This window comes from Phalacrocorax carbo, chromosome 1 (genome assembly GCF_963921805.1).
Source record: "Phalacrocorax carbo chromosome 1, bPhaCar2.1, whole genome shotgun sequence".
NCBI classification, from domain to species: Eukaryota; Metazoa; Chordata; class Aves; order Suliformes; family Phalacrocoracidae; genus Phalacrocorax; species Phalacrocorax carbo.
In genome coordinates, this window is record NC_087513.1 from 19143422 (window position 1) to 19161851 (window position 18430).

General features: G+C 39.3%; 1 protein-coding gene across 2 annotated transcripts in view; it reads left to right on the forward strand.

Annotated features, from left to right (window-relative positions):
- The window catches only part of TAFA5 (TAFA chemokine like family member 5), a 427770-nt gene that overhangs the window by 96089 nt on the left and 313251 nt on the right, over nt 1–18430 (forward strand). The window lies entirely within an intron of this gene.

Here is an 18430-nt window from a genome sequence, read left to right on the forward strand (position 1 = left end):
GCAGTACTGCTCCTTCCATAGTTTGGTTACTATTTCCAGAAGCTGAGCATTTTCTTTAAAAATTCTTTCGAATTGCTGTGGCAAAGTAGCCCTGTTGGTAAGAAAGTAATCTAGAGTTACTCTTAAATATTTCGGCCTTTTAGAAACTCATGTATGAACAAGATGTGAAACTGTAATGTTTTGAGACAGGACCATGATGCCACTGGCTTTAAAATGTTGCCTTAAACCTCCAGTTTTACCATTAATTACCATTAGTTCAGCCTTAGCTCAGACTTTTGTCAGTGTTTTGAAAATCTCTGTTTCTTAGAGTCAGGTGTGTGTCATTTTCATACTGAACATAGAACATACATACTGTATAAAGTTTTGGAGCAAGAACACATTATCTACTTAGCTTATTGCCAGGATTGTTGTGGAGGTGACTGTTTCTGTGAACATGGAAGCCCATGGAAGAAATATCTTCACCATGGTGGCCTGTGGATACATGTGTTAGCTAGTATTGCATGCTACTGTTAAGCTGAACAACACTGCTTCTGTCACCCTCTTCTGTTAGAAACAGTTTCCTGTGTCAGAAATGATAACAAGACTCCACTTAAAAGTATTATTTGTTAGAATGAAGTCCTTCTGGCTGTCATTCAAAGCTTACCATTATATAGTAATGATTAATTGCTGAAGTAACTTGTCCAGAAATTTGTGACTGCATCACTGACTCCAAGGAAGCAATCCCTTCCTAATTTGCAGACAGCTATAGCCATCATTTTCTCTTTCTACCAAGAATGGAGATGAAGGACAATACAGATCCCAGTCACAGTTGAACTGGAATGGTGTTTTATGGTTCTTCTCTAGTTTAATGTTGAACCAGTGTCAATTGCAAATATTTAGTAATATAGATCAGTTAGTTCTGTTACCTGACTGCAAGAAACGTATATGGACTGTTGTCTGTCATGTGATTTGAGACTTTCGATGTTACAAATTTCAATCATTCATTGTCACCACATTGAATACCACGTATTTATTAAATTCCTAAACACAAGCCATTAACTTTTGGCAAAGAACAAAACAAACCTTACTTTAATAGTGGCAGGAATAGAAACAGGTAAACTAAAGATGGTCCTGCAACTTGTACTTTAGTATAAAAAGTATACTATAACTATACACACTCACTGTATCTAAATATGATAAATTCTATAACAATGTAGCTGTTGCATATTCCAGGCCTAAATATGTTTATTTTTCTATGTAAGTAGGGCAGAAAAGTCTCACAATCTTCATCTCATTTCTCAAGTGGTCTCACAGTACGTTTGGGAGCAGATAGGCACCAGACTTTTCTAAGTTGTCTTTCTTTCAGAAGTTCTTATTCCAGTTTAGCGATTCCCAGGAGCTCCCTACCATTGCATGTCACTTGCATTTCTATGAAAATTCTGATCTGCACATACTGAACCTTTTCATAAAACCACAAAAGGCAAGATCATAAAACTAGACCTATATACCAAAGATAACTCAATTAAAAGGAATGCAAAATTAACTGAGAGAGTACGTGACCAGCCCAATAATATAATTATGCAGTATCCTAGTTATTCCCAAATTTTTTTAAAATTCTCAGGCTGAACTATGGGCTCAGTTTCTTCTTTTGAGTATATTTTGTTTTCTTCAGCATTTGTTTTAATTTACCAAAGCCATCAGGTTACAGTGAAAAATGGGTGGACTACAATAAAACTTCATCTAAATATTTATTATGTGCAGGTTTAATATGATTTCTTTGGATTCACTTACTGTTATGGTGTAACTTTTATTGCAACTGGGGTAACACGAAGAAGGGTCATGTTGTTGCATTGTTTCTTTGTCCTACTTCTTTGCTTCAATTAGAATTATTGCCTGTTCCACATCCCCTGTGGTGCAGATGGGAAACTGGAGCATAGTAGTTCAGCCTGTATGCTTAGCACACAAATACAAGATGCGTAGTTCTATATCTGTTGGGTTCCAGCTCAATTCCCATCTTGTGACTGAATTACTCACTAATTTCCTTAGGGTGTATCTGATAAGACATAGTAGCACTATCTTCATGGAAACAGCTGGATAGACATTATTTTCCTGAGATTATCACCAGTTGTTTTGTTATTGTACTTCTTCCTGTAGTCTGAACTATGTCATTACATATATATTACTGCACATGTGTATGATCATAATTATGGCTCTTTTACCACTGACAGTGCAATTAAATTTTTAATTAACTAAAATTAGCACTAGATGTGATATGAATGATCCTTCCTTTCAGGAAAGACTCAACAATTTGACTTACATAAAGTTTTGCTATCAACTTTGTTTTCTTCCATTTTGCCAAAGCTTTGGTTAAGTTTTGCCTAAATTATTATGACAGGACAAGAGACAATGGGCATAAATTGAAGGATAAGAAATTCCATTTAAACTGAAGAATTTATTTTTTTTTAACCGTAAGGATGATTGAACACTGGAAGAGGTTGTCCACCAAGGTTGTGGCCATTCACATCCTGACAGAGAAACAGTGCTGAGCAACCTGCATTACCAGTTGACTCCACTTTGAGAAGGGAGATTTGACTAGATGATCTCCAGAGGTTCCTTCTAACCTCAACTATTCTGTGATTCTGTGAAATTAGAGGAAATTTTCCGTGTTTCCTGGTGAAATGAGGCTACATGATCCAGCCTTATGTTTTCATATTGAGCCATGTGATAATTACCAGTAATTCCACAGATTTTTCTCATTGGGCTCTTTTTTTTGGAGTGAAAGTCAGAAAGATTGTGTGCTTTCCCACAAAAAAAAAAACCCAAAAAACAAACAACCCAAACAAACAACAAAAAAAACCCCAAACTGACAAGAAACCACCCCACAACTAGATTTCTGACTGTCTTTAAGAATTCATTTGCCAGGCTGGAGATGATTAATGCAGGCAATGAAAATAAGACCCTTGACAAGAGAGAATGAATTTGCTTTGCTTGTGCCATTCTTTAAGATCTTACCTCTCTATGTTGTTGACAATCTGTTATATCCTGGTAAAATTAGCAAACTGCTGCTCATGACCAAATGACAAGTAACACTTTATTATTTTTTTGGTTTGAGTCATCATCATTTCCTTTGCTGGTTATGTCAATGGTGGTTGTCCATTTTAAATGAAGCCATCCATTTTATCTGATATAATTTTAAGACTCCTTTCATTGCTGTCATCTTCCCATGCGGAACAACAAGTGCTATTGTTTAAACCATCACAACTAACTGAGACTCCTACAGCTTGCCTAGGCCCATATGTTCATATTTAACAGTTTAACTTTCAGTTTCCAGGATGGGATTCCTGTGGCTTTCTTCATTAGTGCTAGGCCAGGCACTCCACAAACTTCACAGCAGAGGGCCCTTGCTAACATCTAGCAAGTGGGCTCTCTGGTACCTGCTTTTAGCTTCAGGAGTCTTTCTTTCCAGATTTTCTGAAAAGCATCCTGCAGGCTCCTCCACATTCTAGGCAAACATTCATTTTCTCCTTGAGTGAGGACTTTGCTCCATGTGTGCACTTCTAGACTTGCCAAATGGTGCAGTTTTTAAAATGAATCCTCTATACAGTAACTTTTAAACTGCACATAAATATAGCCATTCTAGTAAACTGTACTCCACTGAATATGAATTGCTTGTATAAGGGACCATACTCCTTCTTAGTGGCAGCTATGTAGGCTGCCATTTCACATAGTGAAAATACACTTGTTGATATTTTTATGGCTTTTGTACAATTTCAGGTAACTGGATAGTTTCCCCAATCAGCTGTATATCTCTGGGGACAAAGACGAAGAATACAGTAACCTGTTCTAACCAGATAACATGGTCTGATCTCATTTTTACAAAGCAGTCCCAGAGGGGCTTATATCTCCAAGTGGGTGCCCCAAGTTTAAAGTCTTCCTTTAGTCCTTCATTAGAATCATTTCCTCCACTCCTGTTTGACTGTTCAAACACTGCATCCCACCTGGAACTAGGAACATTTAATCCTATTATTCTTTTATTTGAGTGCAGTTCCAGTTCTCTCCAGTCCCTGTTTCAAGAGTCTCACAAGAAATGAAAGGAGACAAACTGATGGTACAAGACACCAGTTTTTTGTCTTTCATGTGACATTTGTTTGGCTTTTATGAAACACAATGATCTCTACTCATCATATTGAATCACAGTATGTTTTTTTGCATGTGCAAATGTAAGCAGATAGCTTACAGGAACAGGCAAAACCTTTTTGCCCTGGACTTGGGAGAATCAGAGAAAATTAAAAGCTATTCCTGCAACCTAACTGAGCACCTCAGTTCTTTAATAGCGAGAGTCTCTGTTTCTCTAATCTTATAATTTTGCTAATGTACAGTGTGTCGTCATAATTTTTCTATTACTCAATGGTAATAAAAATGATAATAAAAATTACCCAAAAGTACCGAGTCATTGCGGTTTCTTGTCCTGTAGTGAAGGTATGATAGGAACTTAAATCACATTTTATCTTAATTTGGATCTTTATGTAGTCTTACAGGGAACAGACATCTGGTCAGAATAGGATGTTCCTTAACACGCTAAAGTTGCTAAAGGTGGATGCCTAAGGAATTTCTAGGGATGTGTCAGTTTAAAAGCATATAGAAAGAACAGAGGGAGGGATGAAAGAATGAGGGAAGAAAGAAAGAAAGACAGAAAGGGAGAGAGCGAGATGATGGGGGAGGGAGGGAGAAAAGGGGAAAGAGAAAGGGAGCACTTCTCTTGGAAGAGAAGTGGGGGAGAGAGGGAGAGAAAAAGGAGGGAATAAGGGATTCTGGAACAGGGCTTCTTGGATAACAAGTGATCTCAGTAGCTGTTTGTACTATTTGCACAGTGATTAAATATGTATGTTAGACTGAAATGGATCTGAGGGCCCTATCTAGTCTATCCTCTTATGTGAATTAGGATCCCCCCAGTGGATACTTATTTAACTTGCTCTTAAACATGTGTTGAGATGTGGATTCCCTATTAAAGATAATCTGCTCCATCACTTAACTTTTTTCAGTTAGCATGTAATGTAAATCCCCTTTGCTATACTGGTAGCTCTCATTAAAAGCAGGTCTAATTTGCGTACAACTTTCTTAAAACATGAAGCCACAAACTGATAAAACTGCTGATGTTGGAACTTTAGGAGTGAAGTTCAGGAGACAGTACTTTGTCTTTGGTTTCTGCCAATGAATTCAAAAATTATACTTTGCTTCATTGCAACATTATTGTACTTTTTTCATCATTAGTCACTTTGTGATCTGCTACACCTTCACACCCTTTTCCATTATTTATGCAGTTGTCCTCTATTTCCTCTTTTTAAATTGTTTAGCATCTGAGGGAAAATGTAATGCCTATGCTTCCTCCCCCACCAAAATGAAAGGCAAGCTGCTGTGTTCCTGATTCAGAAGAATCCTGTTATCATTTGATAAGATCTCTGAATTCACTGAAATGGATCTAAATGACTGCAAAGCTATATATATTCATAGATATCATATATGTGCATGATTATAATATTAAATTAATAAGCCAAATTCTGTTGTCTGGTATTCAGGGGTAAATACACTTACTGCAGTTGTCTCTCCAGATTTGACCTCATTAAAACTAAAAATACTGTATATATCTTATTACAGAAATAGTTTATTCAAAAGGAACTAGGTAGGGAATACAGCTAGCCTTTCTTTATTTTCGTTCTTTTTTCTTTTTTCTAAGAACCAAACTTCTCTGTATAATCAAACACTTTACATTATCTGAAGGAAAATAAGGAAAATATTTTGGTATGAAAATCATGTTCTGGATATGATGTCTCCTGTTCTGAATGTGACGATCAGGGAGTTCTCTTTCACTGCTCTCATATATCAGAACCAGTTATGGCCCGTATAACTGTCATTGTTTCAGTAACCTTCAAATTTGTTGCCATAATGAAGCTCCTCGATAAGCAAAATTATTTTTATTTATTAAGTCAGCGGTTGGATCTACAGCTGAACAGAAAGGCTTATTGTGTAAAGATCTAAGGTTATATGTAACATATTTTGAAATGCTGTATATGGACAGGAGAATATAGTCATGGTTACGGCAGTGGGCAGGAAATCACAGTTTTGAGTCTTGGCTGTGCCACAGACTTTCTGTGTGACTTTGGACAAGCTACTCTTTGTGCATTAGCTAATAATACTATCTCTATCTCCCAGGAGTGTTGTGAGAATACATTCATTAGTGTTTGTAAGGCGCTTGGATACTATAGCGATGGGGCCATATAAGCACTTAGAGAAACAATCCATTTTTGCAACAATGTGCATCTCCCTGACTAAGGACTTTTTTACTGGAAGTTTTTCATAGATGCTTGTTATGAATAAATCCACTTTATAATGATACAGTGAGGTTAAACTGCCTTTTGGAGTGCAGTTTCACTTTAGTATTCAGAACAGGTGTAAACAGTCATAAGTTTGAAAGCTGTTCCCAAGGAAAGAGAATAGAATTTTTATAGTCAGACATTTGAATGGAAAAGATACCTCTCCTGATTCATCTAGTTCAAAACATGGAGGATTATTTACATCTGTATCTGTCACGCAAATAGTTTATTCTATTTTAAGCACTTCTCATTACATTGTCTAAACTACCTCCTCAGGCAAGTCATTCCATTGCCTAATTGCCTTTAAAGTTAAACAGTTTGCTCAAATGTCTACCCTATTTTTTCCTTGTGGATATAAGCTGCTCTTTCAGTCTGTCCTTTCTTTCTGAAATAACCTTCACTCATACGTGTTCAGTTCAGACACACAACACAGTTATAGCAGGTTAACAAGGTATTGCTTTAGAGCTGATGGGAGGTAAATTGGTAAGCCACTGTAATTTGATTTGATAATTTGCCTGGCTGAGTCCTGTACAGTATTAAAATCTGAATATGGGGCTCAGAGCATTAGCACTAAGGAGAAGGAAAAGAATATCCAGTATTCCCAAGGCCTTTTTAGAGGACTTGGTGAGAATAGGGGTAATAGGTGCTGCAAGGACTTCACAAAGGGTTTTGTTTTGTTATGGCTTGTTTTGGTTTTATTTGTAGAAACCAATGGCAGCAGACAGGTGATGGCAGTAAGGGATTTGGAAGAGTGTGAGGAGTCCCTGAGGACAGTGAAGAGGGCTCTGCAATTTTTTAGGCTCAGGAAACAAGATATCTGTTTTTCATCCATGTAAAACTTTTTGATTTGGGGGCTGAGTTTATCCAAATTTGTCAGCCAGACAGAAGGATCAAGTAGAACTTTCAAAAGGTTTATAAATATCGGTGATCATAGGAAGACAGAGACCCTATAAATGTCCCAATGGTGGGAACAGATACTATGTCCTATCCTACCGAGTTAAATGTAGAGAATCAGCATGGTCTTAAAAAACATCCAACTCTAGGAAATCAGAGCCTGCAGTCAATTACAAGATGCAAACATACAGGGAAATAGGCCTCATTTGTTCTGGGGTTCATGGGATTGCTTGTTTTTAATTTGCAGTTTGCTGTGAAGTCCATCACTCCACTACAGTGGTTTGAATATGTGCTGAGCAGGATTGCTTTTAATACAGTTCCCGTATGAGTGATAGTGGAAATGCTTCTCAAGATGATGGCTTCTCAGGATGAATATTGTTTTAAGCTATGGTTAGACTTCCCTCACAATGCAGGAGAATAGAGCTTTGTTGTTGTTGTTTTTTTTCTCTCTCCGAGTATTGGGAATGGAATGGGGTTAATTGTTAAAGAAACATTATTTTCTCTCAGTTGTTTTATACCATAATATCTCTTTTCAACTTTTATTTCATTCATGTTTCTGTTTATTAGGCATTAAGTCAAATACTTAATGAATAAAAATTTTCTGTACAAATATATTTTCATAGTTGGCTACTACAATGACAACAAAATCTCTACCAAAATATTCAGGAAAAATGTAAATCAAAAGGATTACTTTTATCTTCTTAAAAAATAGGAAATATTTTACATTTTCTGTCAGACTAATCCTCTTTGATACACTGTATGCATCACACACACAAAAAATAATTGGGATGATAAAGATTAATATCCTTTAAAAAGCAGTTTAAAAAACCAAAAGATGCCTGTTCACAAAATTCAGTTCTGATAGTTGGCCAATTAAAAAAGATGAGCACCACAAACAGTGGAAAATTCAAATTCCTGTTAAAAATTTTTTATCCTATGTTGTGTCTGTCAAAAGGAAGATACACATCTTTGCCAGTATATCTGGAAAAAGAAAAGAAAGCGGTTAAACCTACTCAAGCTATTACAGTTGCATTACTTTGTTTTAATTACTGCCTTCTTGGGGATGTTTTTCTATATGAGAAGCAGCAGGGTACATAATGGTAAAGCCTGGTAAGGCTTTTTCCTTCTGGCAAAGTAAATTGCAGCTATTTCTTATAGGAAGAGGTCATTGGTCATATACTGATTCTATCCACTTTGATAGGACAACATTATTGATAAACTCCTTCATACCTACGGCCTGTCTTTAGGACTGATGCCATTTGCATATATTTACATCAACAGAATAACTTCTCCCTTGCTGATCCCTCAGGCAATACTTAGTATACAATTAGATGTTATCTTGCTCATACTGATAGTTCAGTTTACTACATAAAGTACACACCTGCTTCTCGTATCTCCTCTATATTGTTCTGAAGTGATTATGAAAAAAAAATATTTTAAAACCTAATCATACCTAATGGAAGAAAAAAAGTCTGCTATGTGTAGGCAAAGAGAAGAAAACAATACAAAATATGATTGGCATTCAAAATAAATCTAAAATATCCTTTTTAACCATAACAATTATTCTAGTTCGTATACTGCCTTTTGCTAGTCCCTTGTTTCTAGAAGTAATTGTTATGTGTTTTGGGAGTTTGATTTGCTCTGGTTTTATAGAATTCCATTAGTTTTCTGTGAAGAAAGTTTGTTTTTCTGGCATTGTTTCTTCATAAAGAAAAAAAAAAAACAACCAACCAGAAAGCAAGCTGTTTGTGGATCCACCATTTGGTGGCATTAGATTTTAAGTTTTTATTTAACACAGTTTTACTATGAAGGCTATAACTAGATAAGTGCTATGTACTACCCTATGGCTCCTTTATAGGGAAGATGCAAATATTTAACCACTTTCAGAGAGAGGAGAGAGCGGGGAGAGAGACTTTTTTACCAAGTTTTGGTTATGTCAGATGCAGTTGCATGTGTTTGGTCAACTTATGTCTGTAATGATGCAAAAAACTCTAAAATCAGTGAAGGTCAATTTTATGAATACTGTTCTCAGCATCTCAAAGTAGCTGTTACATACAGCAGGATGGTAGTAAGGGGAAACGCCAAAGTCTTCGATTCTAAATCTTCAGGTATGAGGGCTGTTAGACCCCTAATGTTGTAGTTTATTCTGTGTTCATTTCCTTTTGCATTTTCAGAAGTGATTTCAATTGAATCATTTATGGTTCTTCCATTCAGATTATAACAGCTATTTTGGAGCGGATAACCCTCAATGGCTGTATATGAGACATTGCCCGAGGTGCTTCCAAGATGCTTTTGAGCTGGGTAAGGAAATCACTGAGTGTTGACACATTCTCAAAGCACTATGGCATGGATTGAGAGCATACAGTTTATGAACTGTTACTGACCTATTATTCTGTGTATTACTGACAGAATAGACTATACCAGTTCAGTTTCCTCTGAAATGTTAAATAAAACCAAATAAGTGGTTTTTTGTTAAAAAAAAACAAACAACACAAGTCTTTTAAAAAATGAAATGCAATCTCTAGTCTGTATGTGGTAATTCATACACAAAAACTTTAATTCATCATTACCCACTTCTGACATGTCTACTTTTTCTACAGTTGCCATTCAATGTATAATATTATACTAATGTAATGTCATAATATTACCATTATATTAGTATACTGGTGAGGTAAACCATACTCAGATTTTTACCGTGACTTTAGGGTCAAAGAGATTCTGTGGGCATGGCTTAACCAATACACTAGTTTAAGACTTAAGCTCACATTTGAACAATAATTCCATGATCATCACTACTATCTTTCTACTACTTTATACACTCTTGTTCAGTCAGAAGCAATTAGTTATTGTAACTCATTTGCCCTTTCGTATATGGACACAGGCAACTAAAAACATATGGACTAGTGAGCTTGAACCTGTGCATGAAGGACAGTATAGGCATGGGGTGTCGGTGTGGGGCTTTCACTGAGCATGCGTTAGGTGAAGAAATCAGAGAAAGCTTTCTGTCTCTTTTTCCAAAGCCTGCTGATGAGTATTGCGATTGGGACAGTCCAGCACAAGTGTGATGCTAATATCTCCCAGGAGCTGGCACGAAGAGGGGTCCATGATCCACTTAACTCCTTCTTTGTTTAACGTTAAGCAATGTCCAGGGAGACTGTATATTCTGCTGTAGAGAAGGATGTTCTACCTCTTACAATGTTTGTATGATGCTCTTTGTAATACTTTATCCATCTGAAATCTCGCTGAATCAGCTGCAATGTCTCCAGGATTTTTACAGAAGTTAGTTCAGGCTGTGCACCGTCACTGCCCCATGTGCCAAGGGTACTATTTTAATATCTGGATTTTTTTGTTAAATGCAAAAATCTTAGACACTCTATTTCATGTTGTAATTAAAGCTTTCTATTTTAAAATGATGTAAGCATGCAAAAAATGGTTCCTATTAAAACAGCACAATTCAAAACAAAAGAGGACGTTTCCCTTTAAAAATACACTTTTCACAAAAAGTTCTGTAGGAAGCTGCTGTACAGCGGCTACTTCATTAACTGTAGTAAGCTATAGGCTGCCTAAGATATCTGCTAAATAGAAGAAATAAACTTACCACAAAAACAGACAACCAAATAATAAATCCGTTGTGCATCCAAGAGAAGGTAATATTAATCTGCAGTTCCTGCCGTTATCCCACCCCAGGTGTACATAGATGGGCCTCCAGTGTGTTAATTCCACAGAGTCCAGTAATACATCTCAGATTAGCTTGCAGTAATCCATTTTCATCCTACTGAACAAAATATTTCTTATACCATTTAGTATTAACTGGCCGTATCTAATAAAAGCTAGAGACTGGCTAATACTTCTTTTTTGCTCTTTACTATCAAGAACTAGTGAACTATATTATACATGAATGGCTTATAAAATTATTGGTTTATATTTCAGAATGACAAAAAGGTTGTGTTCTAAGATTTAAGATTATAAATCTAAAAACCATTTCCTCCTTTACTTATTCAAGATTTTGGAATGAAGTCCTGAACACAGACCCAGAAAAAAAACTTAATACATAAAATTCTGGGCCTTCATTAACATCACAGTCTGATGCATGTGTAGATCTCTTGAAAACATGAGAGTTTTCAGGTTATAAAAAAGAGTGCCATAGTGGTAAACCCATTTTAATTGATACTTAAAGTGTAATAATTGTTAATTTTGTGCATGTAACAATTCTCAACTGTTTATTTGAGATTTTGAATAATTTTTAAAGAATCTGCACTTAACATTTGTCTGAAAAATACTTGTTTCCCCTCCACTAGCTTATTAGCAACCAAAGATTACCTCTTCCCTCAGTAATATCACCCAACAGAATCACAGAATCACAGAATTGTAGGGGTTGGAAGGGACCTCTGGAGATCATCTTGTCCAACCCCCCTGCTTGAGCAGGCACACCCAGAGCAGGGGGCACAGAGCGCGTCCAGGTGGGGTTTGAATGTCTCCAGGGAAGGAGACTCCACAACCTCCCTGGGCAGCCTCTTCCACTGCTCTGACACCCTCACAAGAAAGAAGTTTTTTCTCATATTGAAGTGGAACTTCCTGTGTTCCAGCTTCTGCCCATTGCCCCTTGTGCTGTCATTGGGCACCACTGAAAAAGGTCCAGCCCCATCCTCTTGACACATTCCCTTTAGATATTTATAGGTAGTTATGAAATCCCCCCTCAGTCTTCTCTTCCCCAGGCTGAACAAACCCAAGTCTCTCAGCCTTTCCTCATACGGGAGGTGCTCCAGTCCCCTGATCATCTTGGTAGCTCTCCGCTGGACTTGCTCAAGCAGTTCCCTGTCCTTCTTAAACTGGGGGGTCCAAAACCGGACACAGCAGTCCAAATGTGGTCACATTGCTGGCTCAGGGTCAACTTGTTGTCCACCAGCACTCCCAGGTCCTCAATAGAGCCACTTTCCAGTAGTTTAGGCCCCAGCCTGCCCTGGTGCATGGGGTTGTTCCTCCCCTGATGCTCAAACATTACAGGGGCAGTTGTAGTCTGTTCCTTGTGTGTTCAGAACCTGTTCTGACTAACTGTGGAGGTGCCTGGTTTGTTCTGGATATGCTCCATTTTTGTTGCAGCTCACTTTTCTACTTACTACAGTAAGAATCACTAATAGAAAGAATTAGAAGTGTCCATTGTGGCCTGACTTCATCTCCTGATCATTTTTTGTGATATCCAGGTTTTGAGGTGGAAAGCCAACAATTAAATAAATGTAAAGAAAGTTCTCTGGTTAAAGTTCAAGGTGTTGGTCAAAGAGTGTATTGGTTAAGTTGCCAGTGAGTATGAGTTTGTACAGTAAAATTCACTCCTGTAGAATTTGGATTTTTTTATTTCCCCCCTCTACTACGTGGGAGGAAGCAACAAAACCCCCAGATATATTAGCTTATTAACTTTTCTGTTCAACACTGTTGCTGGACATTCTATAAAGGTTTGCTGTGACTTGACTCATAGAGTCACCGCCTATTCAGCATGGCTTTCTGCATGGGTCTCATTTTCAATTAAGAACTTATTCACAGTTGTGTGCATTTAGGCGAGACCCTCAGGAATTGATGCTGGAAACTGTGGTTCATAACTAAATGCCATTAAATTCATGTGCTTAATCATCCTGGTTATAATACAAAACCTTTTTTCTAAAATATGAGGATAAGCCCTTGCAATTTCATTGTGATTTTTGTGACTGGAATTTTCAAGCCTGTGCCTTTCCCACCAGTCTTAAGTGTGAGTTTCAATAGTTGTATGTGCTCGCTGAATTATCATAGAATCACAGAATCACAGAATGGTCTGGGTTGGAAGGGACCCTCAAAGATCCTCTAGTCCAAGCCGTCTGCCATGGGTAGGGATATCTTTCACTAGATCAGGTTGCTCAGAGCCCTGTCCAACCTGACTTTGAACACTTCATTATCATTTCAAGGCAATAATCTTACATCTGGAGGCAAGTAAAAAGGCCCTTGAGACCTTGTAGACTCTCTCTTTGAGATTAATAGTACATCCTCCTGGATGTAAATTGCTCCCTATTCAGGTCTTTTTAACTAAATGAAGACATATTTTGAAAACAAGAATAGATGAAGGCCATACACAATCCAGAAAAAATTAGGAGTAGGAAAGGATGGGCAGACAGACACTGTAGTATAACAGGTTCTCCACTAAGACATGTGTGTTCTATCAATTTATTAGAGAGCTTCTTTTTCACCTCAAATTTATAAAACTATCCATAGGCAGCCATAGCATGTGTAATCATGTATTATAGAAACTAAATCATATCATTTAGATGTCTTTTTCTTCAGACATTGGAATATTTCATCCTGAACAGGTTGAGTGAAAACTTGGTACATCTCAGTTAAAAAATCCGTTCTCTGGAAGGCAAGAATGAGTTTCAGCGCGGCAGGTTGTTCACACAGGATATGCTGCCCTGGCTCCCTCCTCATTGGCAGCTCATTCATTACAGCTCATGTATTTTCTCATATGCATATTGGCACTAGTTGCTGTGGATCTGTACTGGTTGCGAGTACCATCAGTGTAGGAACTGGATTTCGGAAGGCTCTAAATTTTGTAATCCCAGACGTGTTGGGGTTTTTCTATGTAGAAAATTCCCCAGGTCATAATGCTGTCATTGTTCTCAGTAGGAAGCCTTAATTGCAGAGCTAGTTGGATAAGAGTTGGATTAGCTGGCAGAGTGTTGTCTGGAAAATCTTTCAGCTGTGCAATGTTATCGCTTCCCCTACGTCCCCCCGCCCCCACCCCTCAGGATTCCTAGCCTACTGCATTTGGTGAGATACATATGTTTTCCCCAGCTACAGGAGCTGTGAAGGGTTCCTCTGGGATATCTAAGTATAAATACCTAACTGTGTCTTCAGTTGCTAGGTTATTTTTAGTCAATGGGTGGTTACCAAGTCATCTATAATTGTGCTGTTAAATGTGTCAGAGCAGCTACTGCAAAGCGAGGTCCTCCCTGTAACAGGTTGAGTGTATGAGGTAAAATGAAAGAGGACAAAAGCAACATTTCAGAAGCAAGCCGTTTAAAGGTTTGAATTATATAAGGGAGATAGCTTGACGAGCAGGTATGAAGAAGATGATCCATGGGTTCAGCATGGATGGAGGAGCATGGTAACATAGTTTACTACCTGTAGTGCCTGTGACTGACATATTGTGTCATTTCAGATTTGTGTTCTGAGGGAATTTACCAGCGGTTCAAGGAACCAGAGTGGTCTTACATCCCCTTTTGCTTCTTCTTAGGAAGCTACTATACAGCCTTTGTCAGTAGTGGCTAAAAGCTATTACCAGCTGGTGACTGCTGTGGGGGAGAAAGTGCAATGAGTTCCCGATGGGCAACTGTCCACATGCCATGAACTGCTGGCACAGTTATCTCTCTGTAAATTGAAAAGAGGAAGAAAATAATACCTAAATAGAAAGTCAGTAAGATGGTAGGAAGAAGACAAGAACAGCAAAATAATACAACTGCAAAAGGAAAGAAAATTACGTAAAAAAAAAAACCCCAAACATCTGAAGTTCTAAGTATACATGATGCACCTTAGCAAGAAAATTGCACATCGGTTATTGCAGATTATCTAGGCTGCGCTATCCCTTTTATGAACCTGCCACTAGGAAAAAGAACAGGAAGCAGGTTTTGGTCTGTCAAAAAATTAGTTAAGACATATTAACATAGCACCTAATTAGGTAAGTGAAGGAAAAACAAGTGAAAATTTTAGGTGCTCATGGAAGGAGATGGTCAAATGGATGTGTATTTGTGGTTCTTATGGTAGCTGCATCATGTCACAAACCAGAGATTACTTTCTACTCCAGTGGCGCTTGCCTAGCATCAGCTGAAGATCAGCGATGAAATTTCAAGGACCACTGTAGTTGCAACTAGTCCAGTAGCAAAGAAATGTGAACCGGCCATTGTCAAGCAGAGAACAGAGGGAAAAAAGTACTTGAAGGCTGCACAAACTGATTGGTGGAAATATATCCATCCGTATTCATTACTGTATATTCAGTGTATCATCTATTTTGGTTAGATTCAAAATGGAAAAAGAATTATATGTGAAGGATGAACTGGGTGAATTTCAACAAAATAAAATGTTAAACTTAGCATTAGGAGAAATGTTCCAGCTGAGAGAACCACTGGGCTGGAATAATCGCCTCAAGTGACTGGTGACAGACTATTGCCCGACTAACTCAAAAGTAACAAAAATGAAATCCAGTGGGCATTGGCAAAGGTTTGGTCTAGATAACCTAATAATAGATATCGTCTGCTCTAGTTTTTGTGATTCAAAGCCAACGGTAGTTTCCAAATTCATTAGTGAAAATGGGCTAACGTCATCTCTTGTGCTCCTGCATTTAGATCAGCACTGGCCATGCATAATTTTGGGTTTTATAGCATGAACAGGAATAAAATTATTATGCAAAAGGCATTCAGCACAACTGAAAATACTAGAGGCTTAGTTATAAGTGTATGGAATACACTCTGAACATGATTGTTTTCCAGGAATTTTAGCACGCTTTTAATTATAAAATACCTCAGTAGTGAAGAATAAATCTTCTGAAGTTCAGTAGAATCCTTTCACAGAATTAAATACAGATTTTTAAATCTCCAGAATTGAGCAAAGGCTGCTGTCTTTGCTACAGAGTTCCAGTTTTAGTAATTCTATAGAACTAGATTGAAGTTTTGGTAAAAAGCACAAATGAGCTGTATTTCCGAAAGCCGACACACATTTGGAAATTACGCGCTTCATTTTTGTGCTGCTTTCCCGTACGAACCCTGACCTTGTACCTCATACACGTTTGCTCTTGCTCCTTGATCATCGGGAAGATGCATTCCTCACTTCCTCATCCTTTTCCCAGCTGCAGCTGTCTTCTGTATTGGAAATGTCTTCCAACACCATCACCATCCTTTACCAGCTTTCAGGTGCTGAGCATCCCTCCTTTAACATTAAAACACAAGTGGGAAAGTTCCTGTGGTGTGGTTCCCTGGCAGGAGCTACTGCTCGGACCACAGCCTTTTGCCTCAGTATTGCTGGAAATGTATGATGAGGTCAGAGGTCTGGCAAAAACCTGAAAATTCACAGTGGGGTAGCCTGTAAATCTCTCTTGGCCTAAGCAGCTTAGAAGTTGTTTGATGGGTGTTATTCCATTAGTTGGGAATGCAAATTTTAATAGGCTGAATGATACAGGGGAATTTTTGTCAGTGGAATTTATTCAGAAAAGCCTTCCAGAGAAGTCTACACTGGTAACTTGAGGTATCTTTAATATTTTATATATCTTTATGCAGGTGACAAGTAAAGAAATTGAAGATGGATATTTTTGAATAGGAGTCACCCTATTTGAAAGGTCCAAAAATATTTAGAAAATACAAAAACCACAGTGAACCATATTTAGTACAGCAAGTGGCGTTGCCAGGTACCACTGTCCTCTCAAACGGGAAGTCTTCTGGAATCCCTTGTTGCTATGAGACTAAATATCTCTGTACAGTGTGAGCGCTGAACCAGATTTGGCTCCCACTTACGCTAGTGTGCATGTAGAGTGACTCCCCTGCGGCCGGGAAGCACAGTGCCGCATTCTGATGTCTCGCTTCCGGAAGGGTCTGACCCAAAGCTCACAGAAGCCCAGGAGTATTCATCCAGTTCAGAAGCTCAGAAAAGTAAGACTAGTTTAAAATGGGAGAAGGGCACCTGAAAATAAAGATGCAATCTGGGATTTCAACCCATTGACAGTGGGTCTTCCCATGCTTTTAGTAAAAAAGGAAAGTAACGTGTGCAATTTTTCTTAGGATTTCTCTCCAAACTTAGCGTGTTCAAACTGAAAAATATGTATCGCTTATCCTGGACTGCATAAACTCTGAAGTTTGAGACACTTAAAATCCATTTATGTGTGGATTTAAAAGCTGCTATTTCAGGTTGGGGTTTTTTTGTGTATGCTTAAGTATAAAATGTGTGAATTCTCTTTAGCTGCTTGACACTTTTTCTTTCACCCAGAAGACAAATAAACAAACAAATCCCAACTCGAACTGTGCCCAAGCATGGCCAATTTCTCACCAAAGCGTGCATTTCAGAATGAAAGATTTACAGAGGGATATCTCTTGTGTAGCTATGACATTGCTTTAACATTGCATTGCTGTAATCTTCAAATATAGTAAATGCAAGAAAAGGGTTTATAGGGATTTATGTGAAGTTTAAAATTCAAGAGATAGCTGTTCTTAATATTTCTCAGCGCTATCAGTGAAAAACCAAAAAGCAGAGGGATGAACTTAACACACATCATCAACAACAAGGGAGATGTTTGCCCAGCGAAAATATTGACCTTTTATTAATCTGTCCTTCCGAGCATCTGGGAACCCGCCCGTTTTTTTAAATTAAGAAAGTATTTAAGTGTTACAAGAAGTAACATAAATGAAAGCATGTAACCAAAGAGCTATGAAAACAAAGCTCTTAGCGTGCAAGTATTCCGACTTGCTTTATATCCTCAAAACTACGGATGCGCTTTCACGTCTGTCCCGGATAAAGCCGGGTAACGCATCGGCCACCGGCGCGTTACTGTCACCGCTAATGTAGTGCGGTAGGTCTGCAGCCAGCCTGGGGAGCGCTGCAACTTTCGCCTTGTCGCGGAGCTGCACGGCGGGGAGGACCCGGTGCCGTGCCGTGCCCGCCCGGCGCCCCGGCCGCCTCCCGCCGCAGCTCCCCGCGGTGCTGCGGGTGCCCCTGCGCAGCGTTACCCTCCTCGCACCGGGATGCGGGGCCGCCGCTCCGGCCCCTCCGCGCTCGGCTCCGCGGCACCCGCCGGTTCTTCCCCCGTCTCCCTCCCCGGGCAGCACCCCGCACCCCCGCCGCCCCCCTGCGCGCACCCGGCAGCGCTTCAGCGCGCAGCTGCTCCCCCCGCGCCGCCCCCCCGAGCCGCCGCCTGCGCGGCGCGGAGCCCTCCCGGGCAGCCCGGCCCGTCGGGGCGGCCCCCGGGCGCGGAGCGCCTGCCTCGGCCTGGGCTGCGGCGCGTCCCGCAGCGGCGGGGCCGGGCGCGCAGCCCCCGCGCAGCGGCCCCGCACCGCGGCACCTCCCCGGCCTTCCCGCCCGGCTTCCCTACGGCCGCCGCGGCTCGCTCCTTCCCCTGGAGTGGAGGGGGGGGGGGGGGGGCCGGCAGCAAAATCACGGCCTTGGGCTATTGTTTTTTTTTATTTTTC